Source organism: Lissotriton helveticus, chromosome 4_2, assembly GCF_964261635.1.
Source record: "Lissotriton helveticus chromosome 4_2, aLisHel1.1, whole genome shotgun sequence".
Classification (NCBI taxonomy): Eukaryota; Metazoa; Chordata; class Amphibia; order Caudata; family Salamandridae; genus Lissotriton; species Lissotriton helveticus.
Window position 1 is genome coordinate 89,553,812 of NC_136064.1, and position 21,481 is coordinate 89,575,292.

Below are 21,481 nucleotides of genomic sequence, written 5' to 3' on the forward strand. Positions count from 1 at the left end.
TGGTATTGAACATAATGCATCCTTCTTTAATGGTATTGAACATAATGCATCCTTCTTTAATGGTATTGAACATAATGCATCCTTCTTTAATGGTTATGAACATAACGCATCCTTCTTTAAAGGTTTCAGCATGGCTGCAATGTTTAGACACAACATGTAGCCATGTTGGAATGGTGAAACAGTGATGAAGTATAGGCAATACCAGTCCATTATGGTTCTTTGATTTAGCTGGAAAGGACGTGCCAGGCCTATTCATGAATTGGCAATGCCAGTCCATGGCGGCTGCCTGATTTAGAAGCAATGGCCGTGCAGGGTGTGGTGCTCAGCAGAAGAAATGGGAAGCACGTCAGCAGCTTGTTAGCACTGCATGGGGAGGCCTAGAAAAGTAAAATAAAAAGAGGAGAGAGAGAGAAGAAGGCTAATAAAGGAGAATAGAAAATGAAAGGACTGGCCAACCAGCCCTGGCACTGAAGTGCACAGATATGCACATGTGATCAGACAGATGCTGTCACTCACAGAGCAAGACAGCCAATGGTTGAAGTGGGCTGACCTATTGCTTCATGCTGTCATGGATGAGCAAAGTGTCAATGCCACTCAGAGACCATCTCAGGATAGGCCGGACCTAAACACCCTTACGTGTGTGTGTGTGTACACATTATTATATATATAATATATATATAATATATATATAATATAATATATAAATATATACACATATACAAAGAATTATCACAGTCCAAAGTGGAGAATCGACAACAAAATCCTTGCCTAGAAAGTTAATCTGTGAGATTTCATGTAAGAAAATGCATGTCTGCAGGCTTTTACTTGGTGCAATAACAATCAACCTTTAAAGACATATTGGCTTTAACATCTGTGTTTCAATATAGATAAGTCAGGGCGACTGTCTTTGTTGGAACTTTTCATAATAAACAGAGCAGACCTTTACATTTAAAATACCCTCACCCAGTGAACCAATCAGGTGTATGGCTTTGATCATTGGCTCGTCACTATAACCTACTCGGACCTACTGTATTCAGTAAAAAATTTGCCACAAAGCAACCCGTGGGTAGATCATAATATAAATACTAATTTGTATAAAACTAGTAAAAAATATAAAATCCTGTGGAAGAAGGCCAAACAAGGATTATCATCTGCAAATTCTCACGGCTCGTTTGAGTGGGTCACGGCTCGTTGGAGTGGGTCACGGCTCGATTGAGTGGGTCACGGCTCATTTGAGTGGGTCACGGCTCGTTTGAGTGGGTCACGGCTCGTTTGAGTGGGCCACGGCTCGTTTGAGTGGGTCACGGCTCGTTTGAGTGGGCCACGGCTCGTTTGAGTGGGTCACGGCTCGTTTGAGTGGGCCACGGCTCGTTTGAGTGGGCTATGGCTCGTTTGAGTGGGCCACGGCTCGTTTGAGTGGGCCACGGCTCATTTGAGTGGGTCACGGCTCGTTTGAGTGCTCACCAGCTCAAAAACCCTCGCCTACACTGGTAACCTGTGATTTTCCATGGAACAAAATACCTGCCTACAGGGCTTTAGCAACGATGATCCCTAAAAGCCTTTTTCCTTTAACACGTGCTTATCACAAGAAGTAAATCAGGCCTTCTGGCTTCGTCAAAACGCTTCATGATAAAGTGATCATAGCTGTGGAATCTGACGTAACGTTTCCCAATTACCCAGTACGGCCTCCAGCCTTTACCATTGGATTGAAACCATAACCAGCACAGGCCTGCGGAAGTTCACAAAAGCAGGCAACCTTCAGGCATACAGTTATAAAATTACAAATATGTACAAAATTACAGTTTTTATATATATATATATATATAAATAAAATCCTAACAAGGATTATATTGAGGAAGATTTTCTAACCCGGGGGTTTGTCAAACCAAACAAAATTACAGTTGGTGAAGGTAAACTACTATCTCATCTAAGAGAGCCTAACAACCCCTTACCTACCATGGTACTTTGCGAGATTCCATGCAACAACTTACCTTTCTGCGGGGGTTAACCTTGAGGAATATCAACCCACCCTTAAATACATACTGGCTTTAGCAAATGCTTTTCACAATAAATATATCGGGCCTACTGCCCTTGTTGTAACTTTTCATAATAAACCCATGAGACCAACAACATTGCTCACCGGGATGCCGCAACAACCCACCCAATCCTGCTCTATTGAGCATACGTCTTCTCAAAAGATAAAATGTGCAATATAAGCAGACTTTTTCAGTGGAAGCTTAAAACGGCTGCCCAATCAAATGCTTGATATCCTCACCGGTGACAAGAAGCACTCTACAAATCTACTGATTGATTGATTGATTGATTGATTGATTGATAGATTGATACCACAACGCCCGGTAGTTGGTCCAGCCCTGTTCTCTTCCTTTTGAAAAATGCTGGAATCCTGCATTGTGACCCGACTTACAGAATTTATTGAGGATACGAATTAACTCAACAACCTCTAATTAGGGTTCAGGACGGGTTGTATATGGAAATGGTCATGCTTGGAATTGTAACAGAAAATATATTCCTAGGCAAAAGACAATTTGGCTAGTATTGACTTAATCATACAACACATTTATGACAATTTATTAAAAAATGTCAGTGTGACGACCATAAACAACACATATATCAGTTTTTATTTTCAATTTTGACTATTTGCAACCAATTTAAACAAGCATTGGCATATCCAATAGGTCTCACTTTTGGGACCTTATGTGTTTAGCCATGCAACAGTTGATGTTGTTGCACCAAGGATATTGTGCTGCATAACTAATACTTATAAGGTCCCAAAAGCAAGACCTATTGGCTATGCCAATGTTTTTTCATACTAGTATTTAGGCTTTCATTTTGATTGCTGGCCTAGTGCAGTGGAGTTCAGTACTCAGAGCATATGTGCCGTCTCCTGCAAGATGTGGTGACACTGCATAGAGTGTCCAAGTGCACAGAGCGGTTCTAAATATGACATTTACCTACGAGCCCTCTTGTGGGAAATTAGATGTGTGCAGAGTGCTTAATGTGCTGCGTCAGAATGTGCGTGAATTGTGGGATCCAGCGAGCATAATCAGCGCAGGTGTTTGTGCCCAGATTCGCATCGGACGTTAGGTGGAAATTGATGTAGTACCCTATCCTCTGGCCTACTTCTTTCCTAATCCTCCCACATACTCTACTCTGTTTTTTCTATGCTTTAATTGTGAACCTGAACATAAAGGCTGCATCTTGGTTTACTCTGTGCTACGTATTGTGTTGGACTCCGAAAGTGGCTTAGGACAATGCATGAGGTAAATGTGTAAAGGTCACTGGCCTGGACTGTGTTGGAAAAACACCTTCCACATTTAGGTTGCTGCTGTAAAGTAGACACTGGGATATTCATTCAAGTAAAGTTACGGCAGCTGCCAGCTAAATTTCAGCTAAAGTTAGTGGGCCTATAAATCAGAGTCCAAGTGTGCATCGTTTTCAGGTTGTTCAGTGACACTGCTGTACTGGATGGCTGTATAAGTGAGTATTCTGGAAGATTCATTTATTTACATAGACAAGCAACATAAGTACTATTTTGCAGCAGTCAACTCTCTCCAAGATGGCGTTTAAATGTAGAATATAACCGTATCTTCTCTACATCATGGGATGCAAATATCAATGCACAATTCTCCACTGCCTCAGTCTTGTATGATGTCATCCTAGACAACTTTTAAAAGCATCAAAGACTGACAAATTTTGGATCTTTCTTTCTTTTAATCAAACTGTGTCAAAGACATCAATGAGCGTCAGCTTGTTTGTATTAATAAACAGTACTGAAGTGCTTATTCTATGCTTCAGCAATGGAAGGGGTTGGCCATCCTTCTCACAGTTTGATAAAAAAGGTTGTAGGCTGTCGGTGAGACTTTTCCAATAACATGATCTTTTTCGACCAGCATATTTGCAAAGCAAGCTTGTTCAATTCAAGGATATTTAACAAGTTTTCCACTCTCATAAAGAGATCTAATCCGCAGCTACCAAAGCTTTTGATACTCGATGAAAATACATGACTGTACCCAGTGCTCGTGTAATAAGTTTCCTCCTCAGCTCGTCTTCCACAGAGCAACAGCATGCCTGGAAATTTAAGAAGGAACATTAAATAGGATTCCTCCCACCTCTGCCTCCCTAAACTGGAATATAGCATATGCCAAGACATGAATTAGAGGATTATTCTCAATCCATGGGGCATGATAGCAAATTAAACCTCAATATTATTAATACTATTAGCTTTGTCAATGGTTGTTAGTTTCATAAAATAAGCAACAACTGTCGCGGCACCCGCGCTTTACTTTAAATGTTAAAAGTAAAGCGCGGGTGCCGTGATTATTGCAAAAGTAAAGACATAGAAAAAAAATCTATTTCTTTACTTTTGCTATAATTGCGAACCAGCGCTTTACTTTTAACATTAAAAGTGAAGCGCGGGTGCCGCAATTATAGCAAAAGTAAAGAAATAGAAAACACATCTATGTCTTTACTTTTGCTATATTCGCGGCACCCGCGCTTTACTTTTAATGTTAAAAGTAAAGCGCCGGTTCCGCGATTGTAGCAAAAGTAAAGAATTTGAAAAAAACATCTATTTCTTTACTTTTGCTACAATCGCGACACCGGCGCTTTACGTAAAGGTAAAGCGCCGGTGCTGAGATTGTAGCAAAAGTAAAGAACAAGCAAAAGGTGCGTGCAAAAGTGATTGTGAGCAAGGTTGCCAGGAGGAAAGACATATGGGGGCTGCACACGTGCACGGCTGCGCGCATGTGTGCACGCAATCTTGAGGCCACGAAAAAAGCCTGTGGTAGCACTGTGAAAACCCGCTTACAAAATGTCTCTCCAAGTAGCACATGCGCTGGCTCAGGCGAGACCTAAAAAGGATCTCAAATTATTGACACCCTTATTTTCTTTAAAAAATGTATTACTACATCCACAAATATTCAATTTTATAAAATATTTTGATGCAATAATACATATACATTACAGTAAAGTTAACAATAATTTGTGGCAAAGGATAAGTCTTCAACGCACATTTCTGCGCCTTTTCCACCTTCAATAGGAATGCCACAATTCACTAGATAAACATTAATGGTTGGCTTTCTACTTGATATGCGCCAAATAAAGCACTTAGGTTTGTTCAGCTGATTCAATCGTGATCTACAAGTATCCGATATACTATTAAAATTACCACATTTGATGCTCGAATTCTTTATTTCTATTTAAAGATGCTTTCCTAGTTGTTAGCCAATTAGGTCTTGAATGTATTTTTTAGTCAAATCAATAATAGGCTAAACTAGTTAAATATTGATACCACAACGCCCGGTAGTTGGTCCAGCCCTGTTCTCTTCCTTTTGAAAAATGCTAGAATCCTGCATTGTGACCCGACTTAGAGAATTTATTGAAGATACAAACGTACTCAATAACCTCGAATTAGGGTTCAGGACGGATTGTATATGGAAATGGAAATGGTAATGCTTGGAATTGTGGCTGACACCCTACAAATTCTGCATCAAGGCGACCCCTGTCTGCTCGTTGTCCTCAGCCAATCAGAGACTTTCAACTCTGGGTGCTATCCCAGCCTCATAAGAATTCTTGAAGAAAGAACAGGAATCAGAGATCCGGTTCTCCCCTGGTTCCAATCATACCTGGAAAAAACAGCCTCAAGACTTCCTTCACTACCCTGGACTTTTCAACCTTTACATAAAGCCTCTGAGGTGCCTTCTGAGACATCTGAATGTTTGTTTCACTTCTTTGCAGATGACACACTAGGCTTTTTAAAAATCCCCATGATAGAAGGGGCCATTCAACACTAGCCCGATCCTTAAAAACACAGAATCCTATAAAACCCTAACCATCTAAAGGAAAACCCTTTAAATATAGAATTCCCGCTCATCTATCCACCGAAGACTCCCTTGGCGGCTTAATATAGGTATCCCTTTTAACCCTTTTGCTGCGGCGGCAATTCCGCCGCAGCGCTAAGGGGCGGGGGGGCGCGCGGCGCTCCGACGCTGGTGACGGAATCTCTCCGTCACGCCCCTCGGGTGGGCTGTGCTTGTGACGGAGCGGTTCCGTCACGGCCCCGCCCGCTCAATAGAACGTGCCGCGCAGGTGCAAAATCAGCGCCGCGCAGGCGTGGCGAGCGGGCCAAGACGGAACCGCTCCGTCACCAGCACAGCCCACCCGAGGGGCGTGACAGAGCGGTTCCGTCACCAGCGTGGCAGGGGTTAAGCAGTAACAGACCCTGACCTCAAACCCTGAAGTCCCTACGATTCCAAAGGACATAACCCCTGTGTAGCATCCAGCCAGCCCAGTTACTCGCCAGTAACCACGCGACGCACGGGGCGTGTACGCGTCTTTATTCCGTTGCGTGTAAGTCAGAACTCGACATTCTAAGCCTGCCGTCAACTCATCTCCAACGCTTAAGTCACCAGCCTACGATGTACAGTAGGAACCAAAAGAGTTCCAACGTCCTTTACAAGACACTACAACCGCTCTCCTCTTTACTAACTGATCAGATGTAAATATACTCATAGATTTGTTCCTTTTTTTAAAATCATTTCTTAGTGACCATGGTTGTAGCTTTTCTTTTTTTCAGTGGAAAAAAGGCTGAATGGCCCCAGTAAGTCCCTTGTGCTATCACAGAAAGCTCCATGTCCACATTTTTAAATCTGTCCTAGAGAAAACATTTGTTGTATCCACGACCTCATATTTTGCAAAAGAAACATAATAAAAATACATGCATAAATACATACGAAAGGATATCTGGGTCAGCCCTCTTCATCCATTGGTCCGTTCAGGCGTCATACACAGTTTGCTCCCACCCACCACAGCATTGCCCGTCTGTTCCCCTCACTCCATTCATTTGCTCTCCCGCACTGTGAGTAACAGCACTTTGCCCGGTCACATGCGCACTTTTACCTAAATAGTAGCCCACTTAATTACTTGCTCTGGTGGGATAACCTCTCCGTTCATTTCTAATTTTATTCATTTTTTTTAAGTTTGTTTTTGCGGTAGTCCGTTGTTTGACTACTTTCTCTTGTGATTATATGCACGCCACCTGTTAATAGGATTTTGTTTTACCTTCTTATTACTTTAAACTTTAATGGGTATTGCATATGCTTACAAATGTTGCTGGGTTTCCAAGGTCAGAGGTGCTGGCTTTGCCAGTGCTTGTTACCTCTTGCACTCGGAAGGCAGTATGGATTCTGATTTACAAAAATACCAGAGGAACACGTACCTGTGCAGAAGATGTGAAGCCTGCATCAGCTCGCTCGATGTCCTTAGACTGGCGTTAGAGTCAAACATAACAAAGCATGCTGGGACTTGTAGTTTCGCTTTTTGCAATTAAATAAGGGCTTAAAAGTACCACAATGCGCATTTCCAGCACTGGAGCTATTGCATCTTGTGTCATGGGACCCGCTGAAGGATGTGGTTATATGACTACTTAAAAGCGCCAAGTGCGAGTCTCACAGCGCTTTCATGTCTGCATCTTGAAGTAGAGGGCTCCGGGCTGTTTCAGGACTACAATGGGATTTGGCTCTTAAGAAAGTTTATCATAGCGCTGCTCAGCTCAGCGCCACCAAAGTGGGACTCGAGGAGCTAGGCGTGGACTCCCAGGCGTGACAGAGGATGGATGGTGCGTTAACCTGTGACGCACAGGTGACGTCGGCGGTGTTTGCTGTAGGTCTTCCTTCTGTCTGTCTGGGAGGGGTGCCAGGGCGAGCAAACAACTAAACCCGGTGCCCGGGTACTTATGTGCTGCCCGGGGACAGGCTGGTAACGCGGCGCCCGAGCAGAGCAGGCAATTAACCTCGTGAAATGACCACTTTTAGGGCAGGAACTCCGCAGGAAGGCGCTATCGTTCGTCACATTAACCTGCGGTATGATACAGCTGTCGGTCGGGGAGTATATGACATACTAATGTCGGAAACTGGCACGAAACTCGCATTCCATAACGGCCCTGCCCTCCTCGACGATGAATGATACACCCAGGTGTCTTTGGAGCTGGTGACATAGCGCTAAATACACTGTTTGCAAGGCGCTTTATATGGATAGCAGGGGTAAAAGTTGAGAAAGAGATTGATAGGGCTCCCACGTTTCCCATTTCCACGCATGAATAGCACGCCCAGTCATTTTCTTTAAATTCTCGGATTCCTGGTTTTACAATGGGGTACGCAGGCCTACAAGCCCATTGCCATTGGGAACCTTCAAGCAAGTAAGACACTCCTGTTGACTCATTAGCAACATTACAAACTCAACCACAGACTATATGACATTGTCCATATCCAACAATGGGAGAGTAATTACCCCACGGAGTGCACGTCCGCTCCAATAACAAGGAGCGTTTTGCTGACCCACGGGATCGGTGATTCTGAGCCGCTTCCCAAGTGCTCCATATCCGACCTTGTCCTGCCGAAGACCCCACTATGAGGAACGAACAACCCTTCTCCACCAGGGGTCGAAACGTAGACTACAATACGACTATCACACACGCAAACCATAGGAATTGAAGAAATCAATCCGTTTGGCCCTATGTGTGATGAATATAAGGGAACTATAGACCTATATCAGGCTGTAAAAGTTTCACTGTATATAATTGAATTGTGTCTATGTCACATCAATCGATCATTTTTTTTTTTTTGTCCTCATTTGCCACCTAGGTTCTGATTGTGCAAACTGCCGGTAAGTGCAACATGCTGCCTCAGTGCTATCGACTGGTGGGGATAGAAGAAAAGGACGGGGTGCTCATCCCTCAGCAGTAGCACCTAGACCCGCAGCTATCGCCAAACAGAAACCTATAAAGGTCTCAGAGGTGCAGCCAAAATGCTAGGATAGCATGTAAATGCGTCTCTACCCAAGGATGGGAATGATGGCTTAATCATTGGACCTGGGGGGGAAAAAAACAAAAACCAGACCCTCAATGATCCCACCTCAGGAGATGCCAAAAAGATCTTTTCACAGGGTTCCCGGCTCTGGCCAGATCCAACTTGGAAACCTGTAAGGTCGAATTGTACCAGTCATTAATTGAGGGAGGTAAAAAGTCTTTCCATTTCTTATAAATCTCCCTCCTAGTGAGTAGGATAGAATAGAAATTCAGTTTCCTTGCCACAGTGGGAACCCCATCTACAAGACCAAAAATTACGGAAGTAAGGTCAAGAACAATATTAGTTCCAACTGAAATTGAGAGAGTCTTACTTATAGATTCCCAAAATATAGCTAAATGGGGGCACTCAAAGAACATGTGGGTATCAGCTGCGGCTATAAGGCCACATCTTGCACATGACACCCTATTCCCCTGCTCGAATTTAGAAAGTCTCAGGGGCGAGTAGTAAGCTCGGTGTATAGTAAAAATGTGGTTTCTACGTAACCATGCCGGCTTAACGATATCCCACAACATGTCACATGAAGTAGTCCACAGATCTTGCAGGTTGGAGTTGCTCAGATGCGATGCCCAAAGCTGATCTGGTAACAGAAATTCACCATCCAGTTCTTCCAGAATTAAGTTGTACCAAGATGAAATTTCTTTTTTAAAGGGGGGCTTATCCAGTAGAAGGGTGATAAGGTAACTGTGTGAGCCCAAGGGAAATTTAGTTCCTCAAGATGGTAAAACACTGTATGATCTAGACCAGCTGGATATTTGTAAGTATTTAAGTCTCGCAAAATTTGGACCTATTGTGTTTCGTAAGGACTCCCAGGGTAAAAGAACACCATCAGCAAATACATCTCCCCACACCAGAAGGCCAGCATCTCTAATGGGTTGAGCAAGAATATCGCCCAACCAGGTCGGACTGTTGGGAAGACCCCACAAAGGTGTTCTGCTACCATAGTACCCTATTTTGATAGCTTTTGTTAGCTGAGCACAAATTCTTGCCATACTCCGTAAAATCTTCAGTTTGATTTTTTTGAAAAATTTGGGATCTCCAAATTTAAAAAGGAAGCATGACTGGCTCACCCCCTCTGCCATCAGCAATGTAGAGTATATATAACCTACTCGTAGGTCAGTTGGATTCTTTAATAACATCCTAGCATGTGATAGCTGGAAAGCCCAGGCGTAGATCTGCAAGTCTGGTGCAGCAAGCCCACCCTTATCCCTTCGTCTCCTGATTTTTTTCCACGAAATTCTTGGAAGATGTTTATTCCAGATAAAGGAGTTAATTTCGGCCTGTTTTTTTTTTAATCAAGGAAGGTTCAAAATATAAAGGGATAATGTTAAATAAAAAAGTTATCTTGGGTAAAATGGACATCTTGATAAGATTCACCCTACCCAATAAAGATAATGGAAGATGAGCCCAATTTAGAAGCAACCTGCGACATTCCTTAGTCACCCTCGAGAAGTTATTAGAAGCAATCTGATCAATATCCCCAACAACATCCAGTCCTAGATACCTCATCCCCTTACTCGGTCGTACGTCAGGACTAAGGGAATTCTGGTCGATATTCCAAGTCATCATCTCAGTCTTTATTGTGTTGATTTCATAGCCCGACACCTCCCCAAATTCTGAGGCCAACTTAAAAATTGCCGGAAGGGCCAAATAAGGTGCAGACGTGAAAATGAGGATATCGTCCGCGTACAGGGCCACCTTTCTCTCCCAACCCCTACATACAAAACCCTTGATGTTGACATTATCCCTCAAACTCTGGGCAAAGGGTTCGGCATATAGGTCGAAAAGGAGTGGGGAGAGAGGGCAGCCCTGCTGGGTACCCCTCAAGATTTTAAAAGGGTCAGATAAAATCCCATTGACCAGAACGCAGGCAGTAGGGCGCTGATACAGAAGACTAATCGCCTGACGAAAACGGCTCCCCACATTGAACTTAGCCATGGCCTCCAACAGGTACAACCAATTGACCCTGTCGAAGGCCTTGGTGGCGTCCAACATAAGAGTGGCCAAAGGAAGGGATTCCAAAACAGCTAAATCTATTGCTCCCAATAAATCATAAGTTAATTCAAAAAGCTGTCGCCCCCTAACGAACCCCCTCTGATCTGGATGTAAAATTGTGGGAGCAACTGAGGCTAGTCTATCCGCAAGAATAGAGGAGAATAATTTATAATCTCCATTTAAAATCGAGATTGGTCTGTATGAACCACATGCTGATGATGGTTTTCCAGGTTTTAATATTACAGTAATGGAAGCGTTATTCCATGACCCTGGAGGAGGCACCCCATTCAAAAGTTTCTGATTAAACAGAATTGCCAAAAAAGGGACAAGTTCTCGTTCCAGGGTTTTATAGATTTCAGCAGGCAGGCCATCTGGCCCGGATGCCTTCCCCTTCTTGGCCTTCCGAATGGCTGTCATCACTTCTCCTTCGGAGATTTCTCTATCCAGCATCTCTCTCTGATTAACAGAAAGGCGTGGGAGAGAAATTTTATCAAGCCAATCTTTAATTATATCAGGATCCAATAACTTGTTCTCATGATAGATGTCCTGAAAGTAATTTCCAAAGGCTTCTCTGATATCACTATCTGCAGATAGAGGGACATTGTTTACTTTAATCATGTCGATGTTATTACGGACCTGATCCGTTTTGGCTTTCCATGCCAGTAGTTTCCCAGCACCTTCCCCATACTGGAAATGTGCAATCTTACTGGCCTCCCATCTTTCCTGTATCCTCTGATTTAGAATTGAGGCTAATTGACCCTTTAAGGAAAGTATTTGTCCACGCAACGAGGACTGAACACGATCCGTACAGATGGTATTAGAGTCAATGTCTAATTGGACCTTAGCTATATTCGCCTCAACAGAGGCCACTGCCTCTCTATACTCTCTTCTTCTATAGGCAACGTTGGTTGTAATTAAGCCCCTTAAAAATGCCTTAAGAGAGTCCCAGACGAGTCCTACCCCGGCCGAACCTACATTTATTTCCATAAAGGACGCTACCTCGATTTTTAAAAAAAGGACATCTTCAGGGTGGGAGAGTAACGAACGATCAAAGGACCAGATCCTTGCTGGCACGGTTAAAGATGTTTAAAGTTCCAACATCACTGCCGAATGGTCTGATAAGTGTAGGGGAAGGTATGTAATGGTCTTAACAGTGTCTACCAATCTCTGATTAATCAGTATAAAGTCTATTCTCGATTGGTGATGGTACTTATAATTCCTGAAAGAAATACCCTGTTGCTGGCCGGACCTTAACCTCCAGATATCCACGTATCCATATTGCTTCATTGCATTCAGCAAAAAGGATCTTGATTTTGACGGGACTTTGGATCGATTGTTAGGAGATTTGTCTAAAATGGGGTCTAAAACTATATTAAAGTCCTCAGCAAATAGTACCGGCTCAGGGAAGGACAAAAGATGGGAGAAGATGGATTTCAAAATAGATGGATCATCTTGGTTAGGACCATAGTATCCAACTATGGTCAGTTGAAAACTCAAGATCGCCAAGGAAGCAATAACCCATCTACCCTCCGGATCGACCTTCGAGTCCAAAAGCCTACTCTTAAGACTTTTCTTAAAAATAAGCGATACCCCTCTAGATGTCAGGGACTGAGAAGTAGAGATCGCGAAATCAATCCATTTATTAACCTTAACCAATGCTTCGATTTCCGCCTGAACCAAATGTGTCTCCTGAAGGATGATAACCTGGGCATCAGAGTCTCTAAGGTACTGCAACAAGGTTCTGGCTCTGGCCTTAGTTCGCAAACCATTAACATTCCATGATAATATCTTTAGATTAGCCATCATCAATGTTCAAACCCCCCCCAACCTCAATTCGAGACAAGAAAGGAACGAAAAAAATGCTGCTAAGCAGGCCACCCCCATTAAAGTTTAGCAGCACTGCACAAAAAGCCTATAACCGACAAAATGACAAATGAGGAATTTTCTGTATATTCTTACCCCCCCTCTATCCCTGTGCCCCCTCCCCCTCCACCCCCCTCCCATGGAGAATCCGTGCTATATCCAACCGGATAAGTTCCAGTAGATAGCACCCCTCCCTCAGGTTGCCGTTACCCCTCTCCCGCCCCATACCTAACTTAAGTAGACTAGGGATTAGTGATTAATGATTAGTGGATCAAGAGTGAAAACAGGAGAAAATACCAGTAAATATAATAAAACACCCCTTTTTTCCCATTTTTTTTCCTCACCCTTTCCCTTTTTTTTTTCTCATTTACTCCCCTTATCCTCTTCCTCTCCTGTTTTTTTCCTCTATTTTTTTTTCTTTACCTTAGCACCTATCCATTTCCTTTCAATGCATTTAATTTCTTTCCTATCATTAATTTGATATTTTTAAGATGCACGCTAACTTCAAGATAGTGAGATTCTCCTAGTTTAATCTAAGTCTATGAAGGGGACCAAATCCTATTTACCCGATCGCTTATTGCCCAGATCTAAAAAGAGCTCATCAGCGGCTTGAACTGATCTGATATTCATCATCTTGTTATTGTACATTACTCTTAATGAGGCTGGAAACATAAGCTGAACTGTAGCGCCCAACTTCTTAAAGGCGTCCATCTGCCTGCCAAACTCCCATTGCTTTTCCAGCGTGATCCTCGATAGGTCAGACCTTATAAGAAAAGTAAAACCCTTGCCAGGTAGCGACTTCTGTTTTAAGGCTAGATTTAAGATCTGTTCTTCAAGGGCGTAAGTATGAAAATTTACCAAGATTTTACGAGGTTTTGACCTTTGTGGGATTTGTTTAAAGGGATCCCTATGGACCCGCTGGACGTCCGTGGCGAGCACCTCCAGGGATTGATCTAGAGAAAGAGCATCTTTCAATAGTTGTGTAATGAACTTCTTGATATCAGACACCTCTGAACCTTCTGTAATATTGAGAATTTGAATATTGCTCCTTCTAGCATTATTCTCTAACGCTTCCATCCTGTCCAGGAGGGCTTGGTCCTCCTTCTTTAACTTGCCAATGTCCTCCACCGCTTTATCCAGGTGCAACGACATTGCACCCACAGTCTCTTCCAACACTCCTGTCCTGGATGTTAGCCCATCTATTTTATTATCGAGAGACTCACAATAGTTTCGAATCTCCCGCTGAATGGATGCAGATTCCTCAAAACCCCTTTTTATGTCAGTCGCCAAGGTTGAAAACATTGTAAGCAGGGAAGCAGCCGTGATGCCTGCTCCCTCCAATGATAAGGACGTTTCTGAATTTGGAAGTTGCTGGGCCAGATCTACAGTGCAGTGCTCATGACACCCACAGAGACATCTTAAGGATTTTGGGGTCCCTAGGCCAAACGTAATTTGCTCAAAACAACTCTGAATTTATTATCCATTTTAGCTCATTCAATCCCTCCACAACCATGGTCTGATCACTGGCAATCCTATTTGTTGGCCCCCAAAACTTTAAGGTGACCCCAGTCCTTCAGGCAGCTCCCATTCAGGACAAAGCCTTTGAACATTCATAGGATATTGGAGACCTGGAACCTCTTTTCATATTGTGCAGGGGGCCCCATCATTTGGGTGTTATGCCACTCTCTGGGACTGTCCTGAAAGCTTAATGATGGGGCCCCTAGAAAAGTGGGCGCCCTGGGCCAGAGCCCGCTTTGCCCATGTCTATAAACGTCTCTGCAAAAACAACAGTTGATGGACAGAATGCAGAACAATGTCTACATTCATCCCACTACAGAGATCTGGGCCTGAATCCATCCTTTTTTTGCTCACCATGCAATTCCAGTATGATCCCAGCCATATGCAAATCAGTCCATCATCCCCTTTGGTATTGCTTTGTTCGCCCTAAGTTGGCACGGCATGCCCAGACGTGGGTCCCTTGCTCACTTTGCCACTGGATTCAAGCTAGCCTGGCTGATGATGGCTGTAATGCCAGAAACCGGTCCTCGGAAGCTTGTTTCCGGTCCAGGGAAGGCATGGCTTGGCAGTTCGGGCTGGACTGTTCCCATGAGGCACAGGGTCGGACTGATTTGCATATGACCATGTCTGAACTGGGGTGGCGGAGTGAGCTAAAGAATGATGATGGATTAAGCCCAGATCAGTTGACTGGGGTGAGTGCTTGCAATGTTCAACACTCCGTCCGTCATCCCCTTTGCTATTACTTAAAAGTCTCTGGACACCCATCTTCTCGCCTGTGCCTTCGACATCCTGAGCCAATGGTCCCTTGGAAGGAATGGAAGGACTGTCTGGCCTATGAGCCCTATGGGCATTGCACGCTTGGGGCGGGAGGGGTGACAGGGAGACAGAGGACTTCTGAGCCAGTGACCTGTCTCTGCAGTCGCCCCTCCAAGGGCTGTGACCTCAGCTGTACTGGCCTTAGATTCACACATAGTCTTATGGCACTGGCCTGTACTTCGCAAAGGAGGAGTTTTCAGTGTAGCGGCCACTATGAGTGTACATGGGTGTAGAAGTGAGCCAATGCTGGGGAAGGCACCAGTGGTGTGCTCCACACTCGCAGCGTTGAGTCACCAGTTTATAAAGCACCCGCAGTGCCGGACCTGGCACTGTGGGTTAGTGAGCCAAGGCTCACCCACTGCAAGACCCGAGCTGCCTCCTGCCCGCGGTGCCTCGTGTGTGGGCTCTGCCAGCAAAGCACCAGGCCTCGTCTTTAAGGCCTCTGTGTGTGCCAGTCACTTGGTGCTCCATCGGCTGTGCTCTCCAACTTGCTTCTAATCAGTGAAAATCATCATGAGCTCCTGAAGGCCGAGAAAATCATGCATAGTTACCAGACGCCCCCTCGCCCAGCCTTATTGACCACTTCATTGACTTTAAGCCTAATGTCCTCAGAGCGAGATACTAGGGTTTGAAGAAAATACTTTGTCTAGAGGCTCTAGGACACGGCTGCCATGTGTGTCAGAGTATCGTCTGTGGGGATGAATGAGCGTGTGTGCATAATCAATCAATCAATCATGCCATTTGTATAGCGCACTACTCACCCGGGAGGGTCTCAAGGCGCTTGGGGGGGGTGGTATGCTACTGCTCGAACAGCCAGGTCTTGAGTTGTTTCCTGAAGGCGAGATGGTCCTGGGTCAGCCGAAGGTGGATGGGGAGGGAGTTCCAAGTCTTGGCAGCCAGGTAAGAGAAGGATCTTCCTCCGGCGGTGGCTCTTCGGATGCGTAGTACGGCTGCGAGGGCGAGGCTGGTGGACCGTAGCTGGCGGGTGGGCGTGTAGAAGGTCAGGCGGTCGTTGAGGTACTTGGGGCCCAGGTCGTGGAGAGACTTGTGTGCGTGGGTGAGGAGCCGGAACGTGATCCTCTTGTCGACGGGGAGCCAGTGCAGGTTCCTCAGGTGGCTGGAGATGTGGCTGCGTCGGGGGACATCCAGGATGAGTCGGGCGGAGGCGTTCTGGATGCGCTGGAGTCTTTTCTGTAGCTTGGCTGTGGTTCCGGCGTAGAGGGCGTTTCCGTAGTCCAGTCGGCTGGTGACGAGTGCCTGGGTGACAGTCTTCCTGGTCTCGGTCAGGATCCAGCGGAAGATCTTGCGAAGCATATGCAGTGTGTTGAAGCACGATGAGGAGACGGCGTTGACTTGTCTGGTCATCGAGAGGGAGGGGTCCAGGATGAAGCCCAGGTTGCGTGCGTGGTCGGTTGGCTTGGGTGCGGTGCCCAGGGCTGGGGGCCACCAGGAGTCATCCCAGGTGGAGGGCGAAGATCCCAGGATGAGGACTTCCGTCTTGTCCGAGTTCAGTTTCAGGCGGCTGTCCTTCATCCACTCGGCGACGTCTTTTATCCCTTCGTGCAGGTTCTGGCGGTGTCGGGGTCTCTGGTGAGGGAGAGGATCAGCTGGGTGTCGTCGGCGTAAGAGATGATGTTGAGGTTGTGCTGGCGTGCGATGGCTGCGAGAGGTTTCATGTAGATGTTGAAGAGGGTGGGGCTGAGTGAAGATCCTTGCGGGACGCCGCAGATGACTTCGGTGGCCTCGGAGCGAAACGGGGGGAGGCGGACTCTTTGTGTTCTTCCGGCGAGGAACGAGATGATCCACTCCAGTGCCTTCTCTTGGATACCGATGTTGCTGAGGCGCTGGACTAGGGTGCGGTGGCAGACCGTGTCGAACGCAGCGGAGAGGTCCAGGAGGATGAGGGCCACTGTTTCCCCCTTGTTGAGCAGGGTCCGGATGTCGTCGGTGGCTGCGATGAGGGCGGTCTCCGTGCTGTGGTTGGCTCTGAAGCCGGACTGCGAGGGGTCGAGGGATCCGTTCGTCTCGAGGAAGGCGGTCAGCTGTCTGTTGACGATCTTCTCGATGACTTTAGCAGGAAAAGGGAGGAGCGAGATGGGGCGGAAGTTTTTGAGATTGGTGGGGTCCGCTGTAGGTTTCTTCAGGAGGGGAGCTGATCTCGGCGTGCTTCCAGCTCTCCGGGAAGGTGGCGGTGTTGAAGGAGGCGTTGATGATGTTCCGGAGTTGGGGTGCGATGGTGGAGTCGGCCTTGTTGAAGATGTGGTGTGGGCAGGGGTCGGTCGGTGATCCGGAGTGGATGGTGTTCATCGTGCGGGCTGTGTCTTCGGTGGTCACCGTGGTCCAGGTGCGAAGTGTGGCGGTGGGGGACGTTGGTTCGACGGTTGGGTGCATGGGTGGGGCGCCGAAGCTGTTGTGGATGTCGGCGATCTTGCGGTGGAAGAACGAGGCGAGGGAGTCGCAGAGGTCTTGTGACGGAGTGATGTCGTTGGTGCCGGTGCTGGGGTTGGAGAACTCCTTGACGATAGTGAAGAGCTCTTTGCTGTCGTGGGCGTTGTTGTCCAGTCGTTCCTTCAGGGATTTCTTCTTGGTGGTGCGGATGAGCTGGTGGTGCTTGCGGGTAGCGTGTTTGAGGGCGGTCATGTTGTCGGTGGTCCGGTCGAGGAGCCAGGCTTTCTCGAGGGTGCGGCAGGTCTTCTTGGAGTCCTTGAGTTTGTCGGTGAACCAGGATGCTTTCTTGCTTCTGGGTCTGCTGGGAGGGTTCTTTAGTGGCGCGAGGTCGTCGGCACAGGCGGTCAGCCACTGTGTGAAGTTGCGGGCTGCTTCGTTGGGGTCCGTTGTGTTGGCGGGTGGGCTCTGGCTGAGGGAGGTGGTGAGCTGGTCTGCGGTGATCTTGCTCCAATTCCTGTGAGGTACCTGTTGCGGGTGGTGGTGGGTCATGGATCTTTTGAAGCTGAAGTGGACGCAGCTGTGGTCGGTCCAGTGGAGTCCGGTGTCGTGGCTGAAGGTGATGTACTTGCTGATAGAGAAGACGGGATCAAGCGTGTGGCCGGCGTAGTGGGTGGGGGTGTTGACCAGTTGCTTGAGTCCGAGGTTGGCGAGGTTTTCCAGCAGGGCGGTGGTGTTGCGGTCCTTGTTGTTCTCCAGGTGGAAGTTGAGGTCCCCGAGGAGGATGTAGTCGGTGGAGGGGAGGGCGTGCGGGCTGATGAAGTCTGTGATGTCTTCGCTGAATTGTGTGCGTGGTCCCGGGGGTCTGTAGACGAGGGTGCCTCTGAGGGTCGTCTTAGGGTCGGTGTGAATCTGGAAGTGGAGATGTTCGGCTGCGGCGAAGGAGTCGTTGGCGTCGGTCGTGATGCGGATGGTGTTCCTGTGGACGATGGCTATGCCACCTCCGGTCTGGTTGATGCGGTCCCTCCTGATGATCTTGTACCCGTCCGGGATGGCGATGGCGATGTCGGGTGCAGAGGAGGCGTTCATCCAGGTTTCCGTGAGGAAGGCGACGTCCGGTGATGTAACGTCGAGGAGGTTCCAGAGTTCCACGGCGTGTCTGTGGACGGAGCTGGTGTTGATCAGGCTGCACTTGAGGTGGTTGCTGCTGGTGTTTGTCTTGGCGGGTGCGGGGCAGGTTCGGAGACAGGTGAACTTGCAGGTGCAGCAGGTGAAGGGTCCGTGGGTGCGTCTCGGGGTGGCTCGGCAGCAGGCGTGGGTCCGGCCGGCATTGAGTGCGTTGAGAGTGGCGGCGTCGTAGGTCAGTCGGTTCGTCTTGCCTCGGCGGGGAGGGCCAGGGGTCCTGGCGCTGGGCGCGGGCCAGGCGCAGACGGGCTTACCTTTGGCGCACCTTCGGCGCTCAATCGGCGCTCCCGCTGCGCGCGTCCGCTGCGCTGTCGCTCTGGGGGCGTCATAAGTAAGGAGCCGGGAGGGAGGAGCAGCTGGGTGGTGGTAGCGGGGCGGCAAATGGAATCACAGGGGGGCGGGGCCGCAGGGAGGCAGCGGCGGGAAATTCCAAGAAGCAGCGGGAAATTCCCAGGAGCAGCGGGAAATTCCCAGGAGCAGCGGGAAATTCCCAGGAGCAGCGGGCAGCGAGCGAAGGAATCTGCAGGCAGGAGGCGGCAAAGGCAGGCAGGAGCGGCAGCAGTGAGTGGGGCAACCAAGCCCTGTGGAGGGCTGAGCGGTCACACTCTGTGGTCCCCTACGGTCCCCTTAAGTAAGGAGCCGGGAGGGAGGAGCAGCTGGGTGGCGGGAGCGGGGCGGCGAATGGAATCACAGGGGGGCGGGCCGCAGGGAGGCAGCGGCGGGAAATTCCAAGAAGCAGCGGGAAATTCCCAGGAGCAGCGGGAAATTCCCAGGAGCAGCGGGAAATTCCCAGGAGCAGCGGGCAGCGAGCGAAGGAATCTGCAGGCAGGAGGCGGCAAAGGCAGGCAGGAGCGGCAGCAGTGAGTGGGGCGACCAAGCCCTGTGGAGGGCTGAGCGGTCACACTCTGTGGTCCCCTACGGTCCCCTTAAGTAAGGAGCCGGGAGGGAGGAGCAGCTGGGTGGCGGGAGCGGGGCGGCGAATGGAATCACAGGGGGGCGGGGCCGCAGGGAGGCAGCGGCGGGAAATTCCAAGAAGCAGTGGGAAATTCCCAGGAGCAGCGGGAAATTCCCAGGAGCAGCGGGAAATTCCCAGGAGCAGCGGGCAGCGAGCGAAGGAATCTGCAGGCAGGAGGCGGCAAAGGCAGGCAGGAGCGGCAGCAGTGAGTGGGGCGACCAAGCCCTGTGGAGGGCTGAGCGGTATGAGATATACGCATGTGGGTGACTGAAATCCTATATTGTATGTACTTGAGGCACCGGATATACCTTCCGCCATATGTGGTGCTGTACATGGACAACACAATCATACAGCCATTTTTTTTAAATGGGAGAAATCTAAAGTGTAACAAAATGTTCTGCAAAATGTTCAGAATTTGGAACATATTTCTGAACCTTACATTTCTCCAATTTAAAAACAAAAATTACTGTCTTTGTCAGTAATAAATATGGCACCATGTCTACTGGCCAGTGGGAGCAAGATGCCTGCTGCATCTAAAGGCGACACTTTGAAATGGGAGAAAATTAAAATGAAGAGTGAATAATTGGATTAACTTTTCATTTTAATTTCTCCCATTTAAAAGCACTCAGAAACATAATTTTGTTCTCACCCCCAATATTGAGTTGACAAAGACTTTTATTTAAGAGTTAATGACCTCACTGCTTCAGTTCTTCACCTCTGTGCCCCAGCCTGGGTCATACAGCTGAGTCAGCATTGCTTGTTATCAGGCCCTGCCATCTGCAGCTTGATGATAATAATGTAAAATAAACAGCCTCCCCTTCACTTTAAAAGGAAACAGCAACACTTATTTATATCAGTGCTTATTTAAAAATGAACTCAAAACTGTGAGCAACTCTGAAGGTGCCTGAGAGCTACAGGTAGCTCGCAATCAACCGTTTGAAGATACCTGGGCTACAGCCTAAAATTCAGGGGCAGCTCCTCCACTGGGGCGGAGGTGCGTCGCCTCACTGCTTTCTCGCAGTGCGAGAAGCAGAAACATAAAATGATAATAACTAAAAGTTATTACCATTTTATGTTTTGGTGCAGGCGGGCGGGCGGGCGGGGCTGCTCTGCAAGGAGGGGAGGAGTTGTGTGCCCACTCCTGAGTGTGCAAAGACTGTTTGGTCAGCCCTCTGGGGCCGCCCAAACCAGTCATGCACACTCTGACCATCTCCATGGAGGCTGCACCGCAGCCTGCAGGGAGAACATGGCGTCCCCATAAGCCCCTGGCTGGGTGGCGTCCCGACTGATCACAATGCTGCTTGCAGCATTGTGATTGGCTTAGGGGATGGAGCCTGGTTGCCTGCTTTTGCTTCCTTTTCCTGCTGGCGGTAGGAGCGCAGGAGCAGAGAAGACATGGGACCGGCCGGCAGAAAGGTACGTTTAATGTTTTTTTTTAATTAATGTTAAATTAAAGCCCCCGCATGACCCACCCCTCCCCATGCGACTCTCCCACCTGCGAGCCATGATGATTGCGACTGCTAAAGTTGGAGGTGCACTCCAGTCTCACCTCCCAGACTTGATTGGTTCTGATTTATGGTGAATGGTCCGGGTGCCTCAGAGTGATGCTGCAGCACTCACTATAACCGACAGCACTTTTGCCTTACCCTCCAACAGAACTAGACATAGCTAGTGACTAAGTAGTCTTGCTTGTTATGTTTCCAAAATGGACAAGTACATTATATGACCAGCCCTGGAAAAGCTGCTGGCTTGCGTGCCAAGAGGGTGCGAATCATGCGGTGGCAGCTTTCTTTATTTTGAAAACTACTACAAAAAAAATTATAATAATCTATATATATAAAAATGAATCTATGTCTGTCTGTCTGTCTGTCTGTCTGTCTGT

General features: G+C 47.5%; 1 protein-coding gene across 2 annotated transcripts in view; it reads right to left on the minus strand.

Annotated features, from left to right (window-relative positions):
• The window catches only part of LOC144752050 (P2Y purinoceptor 4-like), a 91,843-nt gene that overhangs the window by 18,733 nt on the left and 51,629 nt on the right, over positions 1-21,481 (minus strand). The gene's annotated exons all lie outside the window — the stretch shown is intronic.